General features: G+C 37.2%; 1 protein-coding gene and 1 long non-coding RNA gene across 12 annotated transcripts in view; one reads left to right on the top strand and one right to left on the bottom strand.

The window, feature by feature from the left end:
- The window catches only part of robo2 (roundabout, axon guidance receptor, homolog 2 (Drosophila)), an 866,533-nt gene that overhangs the window by 217,334 nt on the left and 626,699 nt on the right, over window positions 1-22,500 (bottom strand).
- Window positions 6,666-22,500, top strand: part of LOC141377910 (uncharacterized) — a 45,632-nt gene continuing 29,797 nt past the window's right edge. The window contains exons 1-3 of the long non-coding RNA XR_012391025.1: window positions 6,666-7,898; window positions 9,286-9,369; window positions 10,043-10,167. This is a non-coding gene — a long non-coding RNA (uncharacterized lncRNA). The remainder of the gene's footprint in view (window positions 7,899-9,285; window positions 9,370-10,042; window positions 10,168-22,500) is intronic.

Here is a 22,500-nt window from a genome sequence, read left to right as displayed (position 1 = left end):
TGTGTAAATTTGTCTGATTGTGTGTGTTTGCGCACGTGTGTGCATTCGTTTATGAGTGTATTGTGTGTGTATGTGTGTGTTCATATGTGTTTTTGTGTGTCACGTGTTTGTCTGGTGTGTGTGCGCTTGTGTACATTCATGTGTGTGATTGAGTGCGCACACACATACACTTGCTTGTGTGTGTGTGAATGTGTGTCTGTTTGTGTGCATGAGTGTGTGTTTGTGCATGAGTGTAGTGTGTGTGTGTGTGTGTGCAGAGTGTGTGTGTGTGTGTGTATGTGTGTGTGTGTGTGTCTGTGTGTGTATGTGTGCATGAGTGTGTGTTTGTGCGCGAGTATGTGCATTTGTTTGTGTGCTTTATGTGTTTATGTGTGTGTTTGTGTGGTGTGTGTGTGTATGTGTGTGTGTGTGTGTCTGTATGTGTTTGTGCGTGAGCATGTGCAATTGTTTGTGTGCTTATGTGTTTATGTGTGTGGTGTGTGTGTGTTTGTGTGTGTGTGTGTGTGTGTCTGTGTGTGTATGTGTGCATGAGTGTGTGTTTGTGCGCGAGTATGTGCATCTGTTTGTGTGCCTATGTGTTTATGTGTGTGTTTGTGTGTGCATGTGTTTGTGTGGTGTGTGTCTGTGTATGTGCACGAGTGTGTGTTTGTGCATGAGTATGTGCATTTATTTGTATTTATGTGTGTGTGTGTGTGTGTACTGTATGTGTGTGTTTGTGTGTCACATGTTTGTAAGTGGCGCACATGTGCATTTGTTTATGTGTGTGAATGTGTGTCTGTATGTGTGTGTTTGTGCACGAGCATGTGCATTTGTTTATGTGTGTTTATGTGTGTGTTTGTGCGTGCTTGTGTTTGTGTAGTGTGTGTGTGTTTGTGTGTATGTGCATTTGTTTGTGTGCCTATGTGTTTATGTGTGTGTGTGTGTATTTGTGTGTCACATGTTTGTAAGTGGCGCACACGTGCATGTGTTTATGTGTGTAAATGTGTGTCTGTATGTGTGTGTTTGTGCGCAAGCATGTGCATTTGTTTATGTCTGTGTATGTGTTTATGTCTTTGTTTGTGCGTGCATGTGTTTGCGTGTGGTGTGTGTGTGTGTATGTGAATGAACACTAGTTTAAAAGTAAACACCCTGTACACACAGAGCTCTGCTGTTCTCCAAGTCATAAAGATGCATGAGTATCGCACGTTTTGCAGTGAACGCATGAAGGTCTGTGAGTAAATGTAGAAGCATTTAAAAAAAAACCTCAGTGAGTAAAGTGCATATGGTTTGTGAGTGTGTGCATGAGCATTTAAAAGCGTATTAGAGTGAGTCATGCGGGCAGCCTCTCTCTCTCCCTCTCTCTTTACCCTGGGGAGTTGACCGGGACTCTTGATGCAGCTTACTGTTGAGGATTATTTCATCCAATCTGCTCTAATAACAGATAAACGCTCCCCACTGCTGCGGACCCTCTCTCTCGTTCTCTCTCCTTCACACAAACACCAGCTCCTGCATTCCACTACAGGGAGCCTTTCTTCACTCAAACGTGGGTGTCATGAGGGGCAGAGACAAGCATATTCTTCCAGTCCTCTGATAAATCCTCTTACTGTAAGAGGGTAGAGAGAGAAACGCATGTCTGCTTTTACTCACTATCACTCTGAGAGGCAAAGACAACATCAACAACTACTAGGAGTACTAAGAATTATTAAGCAAGATTTTCACATAACAATCTATTCTATACTGGTAAATTATTAGAAAGTAAGTATTAATAAGTGCTGTAAATCAATCCATCCATTGTGTAAACGTTTAAATAAGTTTTTCAGAAACACAAAGTAATTCAAAAAATACAATTAGCTTATTTTATATTTATAAATATGTTCCAAACCTCTCTAAAATCCCAAAATATCTGAAAAAATCAAATAAATAAAACATCTGATAAATAAATACATGTAAATTGTCATCGGCATTTTCCATCTGATGAACTGCTGTAACCATCAACCCTCATATAGAATATATCCTTAGCTGGTGCTGAGGGGAGAAAGGAGGGGGAAATTATGCCACTGGCGTACAGTTGTTGCAGGACAGAGTATTTGTTAAGGTGTTTACAAATACTCTAAAATATTTAAAAAAATTAAAAATTAAAATTTCCATCTATTTTTATCCAAAATCTCTAATCAATAATAGTATTATGTCAACAACAACAACAACAATAATAATGATATAAATATTAATGATATAAATAATAATAATAATAATAATAATAATAATAATAATTAAAATAATAATAGAAATATCAATAATAGAAATAAATAATAATAATAATAACAATAATAATATTAATAATAATATTTATTATTATTATTATTATTATTAATATTATTATTATTATTATTATTATTATTATAACAACAATAATAATATCAACAACACTACTACTACTCCTACTACTCCTACTACTACCACTACTACTACTACTACTACTACTACTACTACTAATAATAATAATAATAATAATAACAATCATATCAACAACAATACTACTACTGCTACTACTACTTCTACTACTACTACTACTACTACTACTACTAATAATAATAATAATAGCAATATTAATACCGGGTGCTCCGGTTTCCCACACAGTTCAACAACATGTGCTATAGGTGAATTGAATATGTGTACGTGTGTAAATGAGTGAGCATGGAAGTTTCCCAGAACTGGGTTGCAGCTGGAAGGCCTCTGCTGTGTAAAACATATGCTAAATAAGTTGGCGGTTCATTCCACTGTGGTGACCTCTGATAAATAAAGGGACCAAGCCTAAATGAAGTTAAATAAATTTATACTACTACTACTACTACTACTATTAATACTGCTACTACTACTGTAACTACTACTACTACTACTACTAATAATAATAATAATAATAACAATAATAATAATGATACATTTAATAACATGGACTTAGACAATATAATTTTAAATGACTAACATTTCAGTCACTTTGTTAAATTAATAATTTTTCAAACTTAAATTCTCAACAACAAAACTGTCAGAGCAGTCAGAGCAGAGATGAAAAAGCACATACAAGTACATGCATTGAGGCTATCAAACACCTTGACTTTTTAGATCAAGCACTGGATTTGGATCTGGAATGCCATCCTCAGCTAAACTACAAAAAAAAAAAAAAAAAAAAAAGGAAGAGGATAATGCGGAGAGAGCGGGCTTCATTTTAAATGCAAAGCAGAAAGATGACATCTGTAGCTAACTCAGAGCTGCCAGTCTCCTGTGAAGTCAGCTCTGACTCTGCTATGTGTCAAAAACATTCAAAAACGCAGCATAAATTTAAGTTAAGTCTTTCCTATTCGGTCTCCACCTTCAGCGCGTCTCAGCTGTTTCGTGTTCACAAACTGACAGCCCCTGCAGGCCTCGAGGCGAAGAGGGTCCAACCTGCAGCTTGTTAACCAATGAACAAGTGTCAAACTGGGGCAGCTCATCAAATCCAGACCCTGGCTTCACCTCGGCCTGGTGGATGTCTGCTAGCCTGAGGCTGGAGAAGGGGGGAAAACAGCTAGATACTATTCCTGCAACTTTACTATGCTTACAAAACCAATTTGAGTGCTGAAAACAAGCAACACACTGGATGTGTCATGTCAAAAGATCAGCAGTTTTGGTAACACTTTAGTTTACGTCACACTTCATGCTAATAACTACTGGCGTACAACCTGCCTATTATTAATAATGTATATTAGCTGAACTCTGAAATAGAGACTAAGCCGAAGCAAAATAAATGAATGACTGTTTATTTGTGATCATAGAGTATGATCTTTAATCCGTCCTAAAACCTAAACCCTGCTAAAAAATCCAGCTTAAACCAGCCTAAGCTGGTTGGCTGGTTTTAGCTGGTTGACCAGGCTGGTTTTAGAGGGGTTTTGGCCATTTCCAGGCTGGTTTCCAGCCATTTCCAGCCTGGTCTTAGCTGGTCAGGCTGGAAAATGACCAGCCAAATCCAGCTAAAACCAGCTTGACCAGCCTGGTTTAAGCTGGACATAGCTGGTTTTGGCTGGACTCCCAGCTTGGCTAGGCTGGTCAAGCTGGTTTTAGCTGGTCATCTCCCAGCCTGACCAGCTAAGAGCAGGCTGGAAATGGCTGAAACCAGCCTGGAAGTGGCCAAAACCCCTCTAAAACCAGCCTGGTCGACCAGCTAAAACCAGCCAACCAGCCTAGGCTGGTTTAAGCTGGATTTTTCAGCAGGGAAACCCAACTACTGTCTTACTAAATATTGATAAACTGCTAATTAGTAGTTATTTAAGCTAGTTGTGTTAGTTAATGGTTTGTTAATACCCGGAATTGTGACCTAAACTAAAGTGTTTAACCACGTTTTGTTTATAATTGTCACTGTCACACGAGGAAGACAAAGCAGGATTAACTTCAAGGGTATTCATTGTGTGATGTAACAACAGTACAGAGGTGAAGCAAGTGAGTGGTGTAGCAGAGGAAGAGCGATCCCACACACAGTTCATATGGTAAGTTTAGTTCTTCGGTAAACACCAATATAATAATAGTCACTTCCCTGAGTCAAGTGTATTTGCATCCACAGGAGAAAGAAGACATCCACGGAAGATCACAGGAGAAATCGGGAAAGTCATCAAGGAGAACCATCCGACTTTGCCGGTGAGAAAATGAATTAGGTGAGTATATACAGTGTGCTGGTGATTGCAGGTGCAGGTGTGGGTGATTAGTATTCTGGTGAGGGTTCACATGTGTGGTGTGTGGTGGCTGAGTGCAATGACTGAAACTACGGGAGCAAGCAGCGGGTGTGACAATAATAATTACACACTATGAAATATTTATTAAGCATTTGCAAATATTTCATCATTTGTTAAAAATTAACTCTACTTAATTAGAAATAAATAAGCAATTTATAAATACAGCAGTGTTTAAACTGTACAGCAATATTTGTTTTTACATAAGATTGCAAAGTTTACTGTTAATAATGGTTAATTTGAAACAATTGATTCATTTTTGTTACTTTAAATCACTTTTTTTTACTTCGAATCACTCTGTGATTTATTCGTTTTTACATTTAGAATATAACAGAGCCTTTAATTCAGTTCAATTCATCTTTATATCTATAGCACTTTTACAATGTAGATTGCGTCAGAGCAGCTTAACATTGAAGTTCTAGTAAATTAAAACTGTGTCAGTCCAGTTTTCAGATTTTAAGTCCAGTTTAGTGTAGATTAAATTTCGATGCTGAAAGTCCAAACGCTAAAGAGCAAATCCATTTATGCGCAGCTCCACATGTCTCAAGCCAGTGGCGATAATGGTGAAGAAAAAATTTCACCAATTGTCGAAAGTGAAGGAAAACAAACCTCAAGAGAAACCAGGCTCAGTTGGGGATTTATATATAGTCATTTATAAAGTGTTTACAAAGCATAAATAGTCCTTACAATAGACAAGCTCACAAAACTGTAGGAATCTGTGCTAACAAAACATTTATTAACATTAACTGTAATAAATGCTGAGATCAACACAATTAGTTCACATTCTTCCAATACAAATAAAGTAAGGTCTCTTAATCATTTTTATAGAGGCTGCTGTCGACTGACTGACCGATCCACTGAACCACCTTTCTATTTCTCTACCAATAGTGTTTTCAAAAGCACAGATTGACCCGGCCACCCATATCCTTACACTCAACCTACAGTTTTCAAAAGCAATCTAGAAAAAGAAAAGCCCTTGCCTGATTTTTACCACATTTTCAGATTTTACCACATTCTAACCCAGTTATTTACTTGTTTATTTTAGTTTTTGGCTTCTGTTTTTTGTCTTACGCGCTTTCTGGAACTGTTCTTCGCCAGATTTGAACCCTGTCATCTTGGTCAGCTCCTCTTTGCATCTTAAGTCCACCGATGTATGCGGCGAGCTACTGGTCAATCTGGTAACAGTAGGAAAGCCGTCCATGCAGAGGTAAGCGATCAGCTGGTAAGTGTGAAAAGTAACGGCATCATACCGTCCCATAGCATTCGTTTTAAAGACTAAATGCAGCCATACATACCTCTGGCTACATAATTCTCGATCTCCAGAAATCTATATAGGGTTTCAGAATTAACCTGTGTTGTTTTAAATAACTAACTGAGTGTACAGAACTATTACTATATGCCTCAAAAATAATGTATTAAATGTAATTATATTTAATAATGTACTTACTCATTCTAAACGATCTTAAACATAACCAACTACTCTTAAACAACTGGTTTGTAAATAATCAAATGCTCAATTTTGTAATGAAAAAATAATAATTGAAAAAGTATGAAAATGTAATCATTAAGCACATTATATATGAACTCTTAACTCAACAATACACCATTTTTAGCTGTATTTATAATACACCGGCTAACAAATGATGAACCAACTATTTGCTAATGCTTTATAAATGATTCATAGTGTGCTGTGATTATATACCTTTTTTTCTTCTTCTTTGCCTCCGGGGTTTGGTCAATAAGCAAATGTCCACTGTTATGCTCTAGAAGTTTTTACGAGCGCCATATGCTCTGATAACACTGAGACTTGTGACTTGCTCCAACTTTCCACATCGCTAACTCACACCTAGTGCCTACTCATGTGACTGATAAGATCACGATCGGCACAGCTTTCCACGCTGGTAAGTCATGACCGGTGCTAAAAGGTGCATAGATAAACCTCAACAAAGAGCGCACAGAGCAAACGCTGGGACGATACGGCGCAATCATGTTACCTCCTGCTGGTGAGTGTGAGATTTCATTACTTTCTGGCTAAAGATCTTGGCAGAGGCAATAAATACTCACACAGAGGAGAAGAAAAGTAAAAAAAGAAATACTGAAAACTCATTGGCTGACGTCCAGAGCCCCTGTTTTGCTATTCTTCTCAATCCTGCATGAACGCCCCGCATGGCAGCCGGCCAGAAAGCAAGAGGGAGCGTTATCACTCTTTTCCTCCATCTCCAGTGTGTGTCTGTGTAGAGCTTGTGTTTAGCTTTCCTCTTCTTTTGTTTACTCGACTGCGCATTGAAACACTCACCGCTGCTCAGCATTACAGTAGCACCGCTATCAAGGCGAAGGCTTTAATCTGTCTCAATTAAAAGATTTGTTGAACAATCTGGACCCTCAGGGATTGGAATAAATCATGTTTCAAAAGTTGAACCAAGACTTATGCCACTTAAGTTCAGAGGATACAAGTGCACATACAGTATAACCTAAATAAAAAGTCACACAGAGCTTTTAATGCTTCATTTTGATATACACCCACTGACCACATTAATAGGTACACCTTACTAGTACCACGTTGGACCCCTTTTTGCCTTCAGAACTGCCTCAATCCATTGTGGCATAGGTACTGGAAATATTCCTCAGAGATTTTGCTTCATATTGACATGATAGCATCACTCAGTTGCTACAGATTTTTTTTGGCTGCACATCCATGATGCAAATCTCCTGTTTCACCATATCCCAAAGGTGCTCTACTGGGTTGAGATCTGGTGACTGTGGAGGCCATTTGACTACAGTGAACTTATTGTCATGTTAAAGAAACCAGTCTGAGATAATTCGAGCTTTATGACATGGAACGTTATCCTGCTGGAAGTAGCCATCAGAAGAGGAGTACACTGTGGTCATAAAGGGATGGACATGGTCAGAAACAATACTCAGGTAGGCTGTTGCAGTGACACGATGCTCAATTGGTACTAATGGTCCCAAAAAGACTAAGAAAATATAATCCACACGATTACACCACCACCATCAGCCTATACCGTTGATACAAGGCAGGATGGATCCATGCTTTTTATGGTGTTGACATCAAATTCTGACCCTACCATCCGAATGTCTCAGCAGAAATCGAGATGTGCCAGACCAAGCAACGTTTTCTCAATCTTCTATTGTCCAATTTTGGTGAGCCTGTGCGAATTCTATCCTCAGTTCCCTGTTGTTAGCTGACATTCTCCTCTGACATCAACAAGGCATTTGCGCCCACAGAACTGCCGCTCACTGGATATTTTCTCTTTTTTGACCATACTCTGTAAACCCTAACGATGGTTAAGAGTAAAAATCCCAGTAGATCAGCAGCGTTTAAAATAATCAGACCAACCCATCCAACTGCAAAATAATTTAAAACTAAATTTTTGGTTAGTAATGTGTCATTTAAAAAAAATTTAAAGGTAATTTTCTTAGTATTTAGATATTTTGAATGCTCAGATTACAGATTTTCAAATAGTTCATTCTCCGCTAAATACTTTTATATCCTAATTATGTGTACGTTAATGAAACGTCCATTTATCCATCTTCAATTTATAAAATAAATTACACTTAAGAATGATTTTTGTGGTCTGGGATCACACACTCTACAATAAAACTTAATGGTTAAGTGCCAATTTTGTTGTCCACATGTAAATTAAAACAACAAAAGTTACTTTAAATAGATAGAAAGCTTATTAAATGCAAGTAAAATGTCTTATTTCATGTTTCAAGCAACTTTTTTACTGAAATTATCTTGATCATCATCATCATTTTAAACAACGAGCTTGTTGTGACCAGTAAATATTAAAACATCTAAAATAATTAAGACCGGTTAGTTTTAATGAAGTTAGTTTCAATTTTAACAGCACTCCGTCATGTATAATGTCCATATTATGTGAACCAGTTTCCGAAGTTAAATCAAAATGAATTGCTAGGCCAGTCTTAACAAAATTCAGCTGCATTTCAGCTCATCTTTCACTTTAATCAAAACCTTGAATTTCAGCAATAGTTCAACCAAAACTCAAAGAATCAAGGTGCAAGTACTGCTAGCTCATGCTCACAACAAAACCCGTTTTGTTTCTTAAAACTCAGCGGGGCCTGATTCGTTACAGCAAATATAGGCAAACAGTGTTGTATTAACCAATGCAATCTCACGCCAATTCATAACTTTTTATTTATTGGCTAATTCGTATGAATTCGTACAATCTAATTCGTACAACTTACTACGATTTGCTCATCACCCAAAGACGGTTGGGGTTAGGGGTGGGGTTAGGTGCCACGCCTCCTTTTTAAAATCATATATTTACGAATTGGTACGAATTAACTACTAAACTGACAAAACGTAAAATACTTACGTTTTCTCATGAGAACAGGCTGGTATTAGCATTATTATTATTTTTGGCCACACAAAGGTATTCTTGTAGCTTTATATAATTACAACTGAAGTCACATGCGTCAATTTTAGTTTTTGGCTTCTGTTTTTTGTCTTACGTGCTTTCTGGAACTGCTCTTCGCCAAATTTGAACCCTGTCATCGTGGTCAGCTCCTCTCAGCATCTTAAGTCCACGGATTTATGCGGCGAACTAATGAACAATCAAGTGACAACGGGAAAGCCGTCCATGCAGAGGTAAGCGATCAGCTGGTAAGTGGTAAAAGTATCAGCATCATACCGCCCCATAGCATTCGTTTTAAAGACGAAATGCAGCCATACATACCTCTGGCTACATAATTCTCGATCTCCAGAAATCTATATAGGGTTTCAGAATGAGCCTGTGTTGTTTTAAATAACTAACTGAGTGTACAGAACTATTACTATATGCCTCAAAAATAATGTATTAAATGTAATTATATTTAATAATGTACTTACTCATTCTAAACAATCTTAAACATAACCAACTACTCTTAAACAACTGGTTTGTAAATAATCAAATGCTCAATTTAACCAATGCAATCTCACGCCAATTCGTAACTTTTGATTTATTGGCTAATTCGTATGAATTCGTACAATCTAATTCGTACAACTTACTACGATTTGCTCATCACCCAAAGACGGTTGGGGTTAGGGGTGGGGTTAGGTGCCACGCCTCCTTTTTAAAATCTTATATTTACGAATTGGTACGAATTAACTACTAAACTGACAAAACGTAAAATACTTACGTTTCCTCATGAGAACAGGCTGGTATTAGCATTATTATTATTTTTGGCCACACAAAGGTATTCTTGTAGCTTTATATAATTACAACTGAAGTCACATGCGTCATATGATTACCACTGAAGTCACATTTTGTGTTCCTTTTCAGGACTTTTAACTTCTTATGACCATTGATGTCTACCGAGGATACGAGAGCTCTAAGATTTCATCTAAAACATCTTCATTTCTGTTTCTACTAAGAAAAAATGTCTTAGCCGACTGAGACAAATGCGGGTGAGTAGTTAATTCGATTAGTTTTTTTTTAAATGTGAACCAATGTTCAGAAGCACATTTCAACCCAAAATGCCAACCCATTTCAACCAACAAAGTTCTAACAAGGCTGAAAGTGGGATGTAGCATCTTCCCCAAAAAGACAAAGAGGCTCATCTCTGGGCTTCATCCCGTGAGCCAGATGACAGGTAATTAGCCTGAGCTATGCAGACCGGCACGGGTGGGAGACACAGACAATGGCACTCTCATAAGAGCCTGGCATGACCACTGGCACGGACCGGCCGTCTGTCCACCAATGCCAAAAGGAGCGCCTGGTGCTTATCTACCCGGGATTTAGAAGAACCACGGGGCGGGTGGAAGAGGATTTAGAGGGAAAGACAGAGCAACAACAGAGGGAGGGAAGGAAAATGAAAGCAGACTAAATGAATTAAATCTAAATGTCTGTGATGATTGCAGTTGAAAATACTGTATATATGAAATAATTGAACACACAACCTTGAATTATTAGAAAATAATGCACATTTAAGGTAGTGATGGGGACATATAAGGTGGTGAGTGCTTTTTTTTAATAACTAATTGGACTGTTGTTAATTATTCTGCATAAATTATGGTAATCACATCTATAGATATTGCTCAGATGTTGTATTTGAAGATGTTTTAAGATGTAGTATTTTAAGTCTTCATTTTAACGAAGTCACTGTAACAAATGAGGCAGATAGCCATTCATCCAACCACCAGAGGAAGCTCTCTCTCTAATACTGACTGTGTGTTTCCTCAGTGGTAACTTACTGGTTGCCACCATTTATAAACACACTGGCTGCGTCTGAAATTGCATACTTCCATATTATATAGTATGCTAAAAACAGTATGCATGATTCTGAATTGCGCATCCAATGCACGCAACGCTATCCTATAGGTAGGCGAATGTAGTACGTCCGAGTTCCATTCATATACTGTCACATACTATATAGAACGTACTTATCTTATGGCCGAGTAGTACATTTAAATTCAAATGCAGTACCTACAGAGTAGTAGGCAATTTTGGACACAGCCACTATTTTTACTAAAAAAAAAACAAAACAAAGTATTGCCAGTTGCCAGTGAATACTGCTTTTTAGGATTCAGACTCTGCTTTGATTGCCTTTCGAACTGCCTTCCTGTTTGATTTTGACAGTTCTTGACTACGATCCTGCTTGTGTTTTATGTTTGTTGTTTATTTACTAAACCTCCAGCATTTGGATTTACTCTGCCTCCATGTTGTCACCTACGGCTCCCTCACAGTTACAATGCGTGGGCCTATTTTTTATGGATCTCAACCAAAACCCTTAGTTTGACTTTGATTAGATTTTTTGTACACTGTAAAAAATGCTAGAAAATACACAATTTTGGTTGGCCTTAATATTGTAAAATTTACAGAAGTTGTAGCACACAATCATAATTATTAACGACGTCATACCACCCCGAAGCATTCGTTTTAAAGATGAAATACAGCCAATCATGGCTCTGGCTACATAATTCACGATCTCCAGAAATGTAGGTTATGTTTTCAGAATGAGCCTGTTGATTTTTGTTGTTGCTGTTGAACAAAAGTAACTTTTCTAGTCATCTCAACTAATTTGCAGTCAAATTGACTAAAATATTAATATTAAATTAGGGTGCTTTCACACCTGTGAATCGATTCAGTTGTTCCGAAACAGAGATTACAATTGTTACATTGTTGCTCTTTGCTCTTGGAGCGGTTCGCTTTCACACTGCAAAGTTTCTAATCGGACCAAAAGAGCTAAAACAAGTCATGTGCGAGTAAACTCTCCTTACATTAGTCAGAGTGTCAGGGTTTATTTTGCAGCGTCCCGCTAAGCTGTCAGGAGAGGTGGTGGTTTGGTGGTGATTGACAGGGTGCGCGCGCGACATGTCTGAGGAGAGATGCGGTGGGGAGGGGTGAGAAGGGTGCACGACGATGCCTATTTGAGGACCTGGAGGGAGACGTGAGATTACCGGGAGATCATCACTCGTTTGCGGGAATCCGGAGACTCGCGAAACTTCCCGCCATACTCATAATTCTCTCTCCATATAGCCGTATATGCCTATTACATATCCATAAAACACAGTGATACAACCGCGCTCGGATCGGATCGCTTTCTCACTACAATCGAACCGCTCCAGGGTTCGTTTCAATCGAGCCGAGACCACCTCATTCAAGCGATCTCGGAGCGATTACTTTGGCGCGGAACAGAGTGCGATTGCCCTGTTCACATATGCCAAACGAACCGCGCTAACTGGGCAAACGAGATACGTTCCGAAACAAAAGTGTAGGTGTGAAAGCACCCTTAATAATATAAATTAGGGCTGAGCGATACGGCAAAACAGCAATAGCGATAATTATTTTCCATATTGAATGATGATTATATATATTTCGATATAAGTTGTAAATGCTTCCAGATTTATAAGAGTACCCCAACAATGACTGAAGCCATAAAAATTTGAATGTCCATTAAATGGCATAACATTTTCAGTCGATAAATCTTTGGTGGCCGAAAATACGGTACATATTAATATCAATACACTTTTAGATTCCCATTGTTGCACATGTCTGCTGTGTGATTGGCTCTTAGATCAATATTAAGTAAAACAGTACAGTGCTTATTATTGTTATTGACATAATGTTTTCGCGAATCAATATAATATTGTTTATCAGCCTAACCCTAAAATAAATTCATTAATATTATTAATATTAAGTAAAACTTGAAGAAAAAATAGCTGAAGCCTGATTAAATTATTTAAATAAGTTAAAGTAATAAAAACCCAAAACATTTGTTCTCATGACTTTTATCATATAATTGTTTTATACGATGTAAAATGCAGTCTAGACCTGTTTGGAACTACTTTAAATGTGCGTCTGAAAACTATTCCACGTCCTAAAATGTCCATCAGCCAATCAAAATCAAGCATTTAAAAGCCCTGTAAAATCTAAAATAAAAATAAAAAATCCACAAAACTAATGAATAAACAACAAAAGAGCCGGAACAAATGATTAACACACTCCTACAGATCCCGACAGAATGCTCAAGATCCATCCTTCATCCTGGCTTGGGGCAACAACCCACAATCCCTTCTCCATCCAGAGGGGGGGGGAGCTGGAAGAGCGGCGGCCCATCTGAGAGAGCTGGTCATGGGGCAGCAGCTGATAGGTTAATCAGCCTTCCAGCCATCGCCTCTGATTATAGAATTACACCCCATCCGCTATTTATCTCACACCCGAGGCCTGGCGCTCGGTCCTGCAGGGCTTTTCGGTGGATGGATGAGGAGGGAAGGGGGTCTCTCCCTATCCCTCCCCTGGTCCCCGAGGGGTAGAAACTGAAGAGATGGAGCAGTGGAAGAGGAGAAGGCAGCAGGTGCAATGGAATCCAGATCTCATTGCATTATGCATGCCAGCAACAGGGAGAGCAGGGGTTGAATGATGATAGATGCACCCATAGTCCGCCAGGAGGGGCGGGATGGTTGGAGATGGGACTAGACGGGAGGAAAGGCGGGACGTGGGGTTCATTTGATAAAATAGCCCTGAGATAAGGTCGAGAGGTTAAGGATGCTGAATCGGGGGATCAGTTGTTCTTTTTTTTTTTTGAATAGTGCTTGTTCATTTAGTTGTACGTTTTGGACAATTTATTATTTTGGTCACACTTGATCAATTCTCGCAAATAACAAACTATGAACTAAGACTTTTAGCTCAATAAACTACTAAATTACTGCTTATTGAAGTCAGTTTGAATTTAAAATGTACAATGTTTATTTTAAAGGTGCACATTGTCAGTATTTAAGTGAAATAAAATGATCTGTGCAAGTAATATACTGAAAAAAAAAATTGTTTTGGTTATCTTCAATCAAATGTTCCTATTTGCTTATGTGTTTAGAGTAGTGGTCCGTCAGTTTGATGACTTCAGCCACAATATTCTTAACTATCTTAACCCTCTTATTGTAAGTTTGCTATAAGGAAATGATGTGCAAAAAGGAAGGTTCTCCCCCTACTCAATATTCAATCTCAGTTGAAAGTAAATCAACATACATTGTTAAAAGTGAAAACTTAAACAAATTACTTCGACTTGTTACAATTAAATGAATTAAGTTTGACAAACTTAATTCATTACATTTTTCAGTTATAAATTAAGTTAGTCCTTTACAAATTTTAGTATTTTATTTCAGAGACATTATTAGAACAGTAGACGAGAGGTTTTCTTTTTCTATTTCTGGACGGCTTTTGTGAACCGTCGGCTGGGTTTAGGGAAGTAAGCGGGCGGGCGGGTCAATCGGTAAAATTGGTTGGGTTTAGGGAAGGAGGAGAATGGGTCGGTCGATTGGTCGGTCGCCCAGTCAATCATTCAGTCGGTGGACAGAGGCCTTTGGTGGGTTCATGTGAGAACAGCACAGGCGCGAACAGCACACGTGAGAGGCATTTGAGATGTGAGAAAGCACACACAGCGGCCTCTCATGGATTTGTGAAAACAAAAACTGCAAAAAAGACTGCATTTTGCGGTCTCCAGAAATGTCCGTGGGACTACGTTTTCACAATGAGCCTGGGTTGAATTATGTAGATAAATCCCCCAAATCAATGCAGTACATGCAGATACATTCTTTTTTTTTATTATTTGGTCTTCACTAATAAAACTATAGTAATAAAAAATATACCATTGAGTTGAAAACTAGTAATAATGAAAAGGTTTATGTTGACACTGAAAAAATACCAGCATCATTTTTAGGAATAGACCACAAAACTAGTATGTTTATAAAAATCCATTATATGGGTCAAAATGATTAATTTCCTTTGATGTCAAAGTAAAATATTTAGTCAGTTTTCTACTTTATCTACAGTATCTCAATTAGTAATATGCATTGCCATTTGTTCACACTTTAAGCCGATTTTATGTATATTTAGATTTTTTTAACCCTCAGTTTCCAGATTTTACAATAGTCATTTCACAAAAACCAAACATCAATTTAAAGCTTATACATTTAGCTGTATGTATGCATAAACTTCAACTTTTTAAATCACTTAATGACTGGTTTTGTGGACCAGATTCACAAATGTGCACTTTGAAACACTGAATCATCCTTATAAGGCATATAAACATCTTAAAAGCCTAAAACGTTTTTCGATTTTACTGTAAAATGATTTGAAGCACAGCCTTACCCTCTTAACCAAGCACGCAGTAACCGATAATCTCGCAAAACCTTCACAAATAAATGCAGGAATCTTTTACAGTACATCAAACCTTTTAACGTTATTTTTGTAAATTACAGTATTAAACTGTAATATGAACTTTATTTTACTGTAGTACAGTTACGCAGTAAGCTACTGTATTTTAAAGTTGCATTGTGACTGTATATTTTACAGTAAAGATATACAATACTACATCAAGATAAATGTAAATACTGTGTTTTTGCTGTAATTGATTTACAGTGAGTTACTGGTGAACCGCTGCCACTTAATTACTGCAGGTTCTACATGAAACTGCTAACAGTGAATTTCCACTGGAGACAATTTTTGTGCACCAATATTATAAGCAATATTTCTCTCGGGTCTTATTTTAAAAGCTAGCATCTTTAACCGACTGTCTGTTTAATTGAGACTGTGACACAGATGGCGAGGTCCAAACTGATTACATTGAGAGATTTATTATGAAATAGTGACAGCCCAGCCAAAAAAAAAAAAAAAAAAAGCAAGAGACCCGTGCCACTAAGCAGCGTAATAACCTCCTAAATCACATTTGACATTTTAAAGGTAGACACAGAAGCCGTGCTGGCCAATATCTGAGGTCCGATATTAAAGTCCTCCTCTGCCTCTAATCTCATTGCTTTTGTTTGACAATCCTCCATATGAAGTTCCCCCTCACCGAGACTCCACGGTAGCCTTCTTTTCCCCCTTGGGACCCCCCATCCCATCAGCCCCCCTTTTCTCTGGCTCTCCAGCTCTCTCGTCCTGACACCGGTTGCTAATGGGACCGGCTTCTGAAGGCCTGCCGCCGGCTACAAGAGGATGCCGAGACCCCTTCTGTTGCATCTCAGTTAAATATGCACATGCTTTGCAGAGAGAGAGGCGGATGAGGAGGGCTCTTTGTACTCTGTAAACAGTACAGAGGTTGTTAACTGTCTCTGGGTTAATCCGCTAGACTCCAGCTGCCCGCCTGGAACCATTAGAGTTGTCGGGCCGGGGTCAGAACACAGGCTCAGACAGAGATGCAGGCAATCTGCATTGAAGAGAGGGAAGAGGAGGGATGATTTTGCCTCTGTCCAAAAAGGGCGTTTAGCATATTGTGGCACTCTTTGCAGATTATTCAAATAGAAAGGGAATATTTAGCTCAAGATGGAAAGAAGTGGTAAAAAGGAATGAATGAAAGAACGAAAGAATTTGTTTAAATGACAGGTAAATCAGAAAATTTTTTTTTAATTTAATTTACATCCCCTCCCAAATCCCAAATACATGAAATTCAAAAGTAAAAAATTTAAAATTAAATATAAAAATTAAAAAATATAAAATAAAATAAAATTCACAATTTTGCCTAACTTGGCAGAAACTTTTTTTTGTATTAATTATTATTATTATTATTATTATTATTATTATTATTATTATTATTATTATTATTATTATTATTATTATTATTTGAAGACATTTTTAAGCATATTTAACTTTTGTATTTAATTTGATAAAATGTAATAAATAAATCAAATTTACTTTTTTTCAATATTTTCATGCTTAAATTATTTAGTTTAACCTAAAATAATATATAAAATGACTTTGAAATTAGTTTCAAATAACCTAAACATAATTAAATAACTTAATGTCTTCCACGATATGTCCACCTATCCATCCATGCATCCATCCATCCATTCACCTAGTTATCCATCTCTCTGTCATCCACAAACTTATCCATCCATACATCCATCCATCCATTTATCCATCCATCCATCCATCCAATCATCCACCCACCCACTTATCCATCCATCCATCCATCCATCCATCCAGTTATCCATATATCCACCCCCTTATCCATCCATCCATCCATCCATCCATCCATCCATCCATCCATCCATTCATCCACCTACTTATCCATCCACCTATCCATCCATCCATCCATCCATTCACACACTTATCCATCCATCCATCCATCCATCCATCCAATAATCCATCCATCCATCCAATCATCCATCCATCCATCCATCCATCCATCCATTCATCAATTTATCCATCCATCCACCTATCCATCCATCCATCCATCCATACACTTATCTATCCATCCATCCATCCAATCATCCATCCATCCACCCACTTTTCCATAAATCCACTCACTTATCCATTCATCCATCCATTCAATCATCCATCCATCCACCCACTTATTCATCCATCCATCCATCTATCCATCCATTCATCCATCCATCCATCCATCCATCCATCCATCTACACACTTATCCATTCCTCCATCCACTTATCCATCCCTCCATTCATCCATCCATTCATCCATCCATCCACACACTTATAAATCCATCCACCCCCTTATCCATCTGTTCATCTCATTTTATCCATCAATTCATCAATCCACCTAATCCATTTTGACCACCCATTATTTTACCCATCTATCCATATTTGAATCATCCATTTCTATCTGTCCATCTATCCATTCTTTTATTTATTAATGCATTCAGTGAATGAAAACTTGTTGTCCACCCACCCATTGTTGTAATGATGTTTCATCCATTCATGCATCACTCTATCATCCTTCTATTGTTTTTTCATCCATACATCCACCCAAGCCATGCTTCAATTATTTAGTTGTATCAACATTTTTAAATAAATCATACAATAAACATTTTTATTTAAAAAATTAAATGATATATAACATATTCCAAACATTTATTATTATGTTAGTAGTTATAGTAGCTATTTTCTTCCATAATTGTTGCATTTTTGACCAATATCTTTTTCATGCAGAGTCTTTCACACACTCATGTCGCAATAAAGTCATTACATTTTTCCAAAACATCTGTTGCTGTTACGCAAGAAGTACAATTCAGACACAAATGACCATTTTTGTGAATGATACAAACAGAGCTATAACACCACACTCACAAGAACACACACATTTGTTAATAGTCTTTATGGGGACTTTACATAGGTGTAATGCATTTTGTGAATTTAGTGCAAATTTTGAAAGACAAATAACCCAGTTAAGGGTCATTTTTAAGCAATTTGAATTACGAGGACACAATGTATGTCCTCATAAACCCAATAATAGAGGAAGACAAACCTGTGTCATTATACAATGTTGTGTTCTCATAAACCACATATACAAGTACACACACACGCAGCCCCACCCAGGTTGAGAGTGTGTTTTCACAAGTACAAAGCCCTGAATGGCGAGCCGATCCCCTGAGGTGAAAGGCCAAGAGACCAGAGACTGAATAGAGGGACAGAGAAGAGCCACACAACAGGGCCCTTAATTAGTGTCGCACACGCAGAATAATAATGAGCACTAATTACCTGTGCATGACACCAACCATACGGACAGAGACAGAACAATAGTACCACGCCAACTGTGAGATCTACTTCAGACAGACACATTATATGATCATCAATCAGGCCATATTTAGTCTAAATTATTCTATTCTGTTCGTCCAGTTTTCTCCAGCTTTCAGCGCCTAGACTGCACCTCTGCACAAAAAGTTTGGCCAGAGGAGAACTGGTCGTATCTACACTATAAAAAAGAAATAGTTGTTCTCGCAAATAAAATGAAGCGTAGTTAACTTATTATGAATACGTTTGTTCACCTTACAATTTCTAAACAAGTAATCCCAACTTTTTAGCACATTAAATTGTTCAACTAAATAGATTCAAGTAATCTTGACTTACAATAATATGTATTTACAACTTTTGATTGGTCATGTCAAAAGCATGTTAATGATAGAGAATGGTGATGAGGGGGAAACAAATGAAAAAATTAAAGCTTAAGCATAATCAGACCCAAATTGTAATTTTATAATAAATTAGAGAGCTTTTTCAATTATTTAATGTTAATAATATTATAATATATTAAGATTAATAATTGTAATAACATTTATATGATTATACAATAAATTATATTAGACAAATATTTATATAATAATAAAAATATATATATTTATATAATAATAAATAATTTATATTACATAAATATTATTATTATTTATTCCTATTATTATTATTATTATTATTATTATTATTATTATTACATTAAACCTTGGTTGAAAATTGTAATAAAGTGTTACATTGTTTTTTATATTGTATGCAGATGCTATATAATACAATAAAATGTAGTCCAAAAACATGCGCTATTGGGTAAGCAAAATTGTTCGTAGAGTATGTGTATATGCCCTAGTCCTCCAGGTTGGGGGTTAAGCATTGGGCTATCGACCCACCTCAAAAAAATGAGATGTTCCGAAACACCAATATGGTGTGGCTAAATATCAACTTCGATATAAAAAGCCCTGGGAGTGAGTGATTGAGTAAGTAAGGAATTGTTTGTTTTAGTTCAGCTTACTTGATAATTTTAAGGCAATCAGTTTTCTAATATTTTCCTAGTAATGTGAACACTAATATGAAATTAACACAACTGATTATTTTGAGTCAAGGGTACTAAAGTTTACTTTATTAAGAAGTAACTACAAACTCTTTTAAGTTATGCTCACTTAAAATTAATGCACTACTTAGACATTTTAAGGTAATCGGTTTCCTCAATTTTTCTAAGTAATGTGAACTTCTTAAATTTTAGTATCTCTGAGCCTGGATTTTCTCAAGGTTTTTTCCTTCATTTTCGTCAATTGGTGAAGTTTCTTCCTCGCCACTGTTGCCATTGACCTGCTTGGTTTAAGACTTAAAGCTGCACATTGATATATTTGCTCTTCAGTGTTTGAACTTTCAGCAGTGACTATTAAACCACATTGAACTGAACCAAACTGAACTTCAACTCTGAAAACTGCACTGACGCAATTTCAATTCACTAGAACTTCTATGTTAAGCTGTTTTGACACAATGTACATTGTAAAAGTGCTATAGAAATAAAGATGAATTGAATTGAATATTAAAGTGGTGTACGAGAACATGCAATGTGTTCTCATAATTCAAAACGCTTAGAAATGGCACATAACTAGGTTATTTGTCATTTAGAATTTGCCACAGTAGCAGATTTTTCTATTCTATTCTATTCTATTCTATTCTATTCTATTCTATTCTATTCTATTCTATTCTATTCTATTCTATTCTGTTGAACTATGCATTAAAAAGTTCATGTTTCAGTGCTATTTTGATGTCTAAAGGAGAATAGGAATAAAAAAATCCGCAGCTAGTGTCTGTCTGTGGTGTATGACAGCTCAGGATCCCTCCTCTCGCTCTCTCTCTCTCTTTCTGTGTGTGTCTTTCTCTCTTCTGCTTGCTGTTTCTCTCCATCTCTCGGGTTTAATTGGTCCGCTGGGCTCTTCCAGTGGCTGAGGGAGTGCAGTTGACATGACAGCTTTCTCCTCTGGAAATAAATCACCCCACTTTCCCTCTAATAACACATCTCTCCACAATCAAAGGCCTTCCTGTTCTGCCTTAATCACGCTGGAAATTTAACTGAGCGCTATAGAACCTTTGGTCACCGCACAAATCAAACTGCATATTAATATTCAAATTATGACAATACTAAAGGAAGTAAACTATATATCCATCTGTCCATCTATTTCACATTTTATCCATTTTTCGTTTGATCCATCATCCAACCATTTTGTAGAGCAATTATTTTATCTAACCATCTATTGTCCATTGCTTTTTACATCCATCAATTTATCAATCCAGTGTTTTAACTATCCATCCTGTTATCATCTCTGGATCCATCCGTCAATGTTTTTTTTCTGTTCATATATCTTCTGTTGTGTCATCCATCCATCATCGTTTCATCATATCATTGCTTTAACTGTACATAATCGTATCTCCATCCATCTGTCCATCCATTCATCCATCCATCCATCCTTTAATTCATCCGTTATTGTATCTGTTCTTTTAATCATCCTTTTATCCATCTCTGAATTGAATAAATCCAACCATTCATCTGTACATATTTTTCTCCATCCACCCATTCCTCATTTTATCCTTCATTTTATCCATCATCCATCAATTCTGCCCATTCGTCATTTCACCCTCCATATATTGTCCATTGTTTTACTTATCATTTTATCCCTCATTTTTTCCCATCATTGTCTCTCATAGAGAGCCATCCATCCATCCATCCATCCATCCATCCATCCATCCATCCATCCATCCATCTCTCTTTTTATCCATCATCCATCCATTTTGTACATCAATCATCGTATCCATCTAACCATCATAGTAACCATCCATTATTTCATCTGTACACCTATCCATCCATCCTTTACCTCTTAAAGAGTTCAATGAAAGAAATAGTTTCGTCCAACCATCCATCCATCCATTCATCTGTCCATCCATCTGTCAGTCCATCTATTTTGTACATCCATCATTTTATCCATCTTTTTATTATCCGTTATTTAACCTGTATATCTATCCTTCTATTTATTTATGAATTGTGAATTAAATCTTTTTGTCAATCCATCCATCCATCCGTCTGTTTGTCCATCCATCCATTTCTCACTTTATCCATCACCCATCCATTTTGTCCATCAATCATTTTATCTATCTATACTTCTTTTTAGTCATTTGTCATCCCATCTGGGCGAGGCAGTGGCGCAGTAGGTAGTGCTGTCGCCTCACAGCAAGAAGGCCGCTGGGTCGCTGGTTCGAACCTCGGCTCAGTTGGCGTTTCTGTGTGGAGTTTGCATGTTCTCCCTGCCTTCGCGTGGGTTTCCTCCGGGTGCTCTGGTTTCCCCCACAGTCCAAAGACATGTGGTACAGGTGAATTGGGTAGGCTAAATTGTCTGTAGTGTATGAGTGTGTGTGTGAATGTGTGTGTGGATGTTTCCCAGAAATGGGTTGCAGCTGGAAGGGCATCCGCTGCGTAAAAACTTGCTGGATAAGTTGGCGGTTCATTCCGCTGTGGCGACCCCGGATTAATAAAGGGACTAAGCTGACAAGAAAATGAAAGAATGAATGTTATCCCATCTATCTATCTATCTATCTATCTATCTATCTATCTATCTATCTATCTATCTATCTATCTATCTATCTATCTATCTATCTATCTATCTATCTATCTATCTATCTATCTATCTATCTATCTATCTATCTATCTATCTATTCAATGTATGAAACCTTTTATCCTCCAATTCATCCATCCACTGTTTTAGTGATGTTTCATCCATCCA

Source organism: Danio rerio, chromosome 15 (assembly GCF_049306965.1).
Source record: "Danio rerio strain Tuebingen ecotype United States chromosome 15, GRCz12tu, whole genome shotgun sequence".
NCBI lineage: Eukaryota > Metazoa > Chordata > Actinopteri > Cypriniformes > Danionidae > Danio > Danio rerio.
Note: the sequence above shows the minus strand (reverse complement) of the source record. Positions and strands in the feature narration are given on the sequence as shown.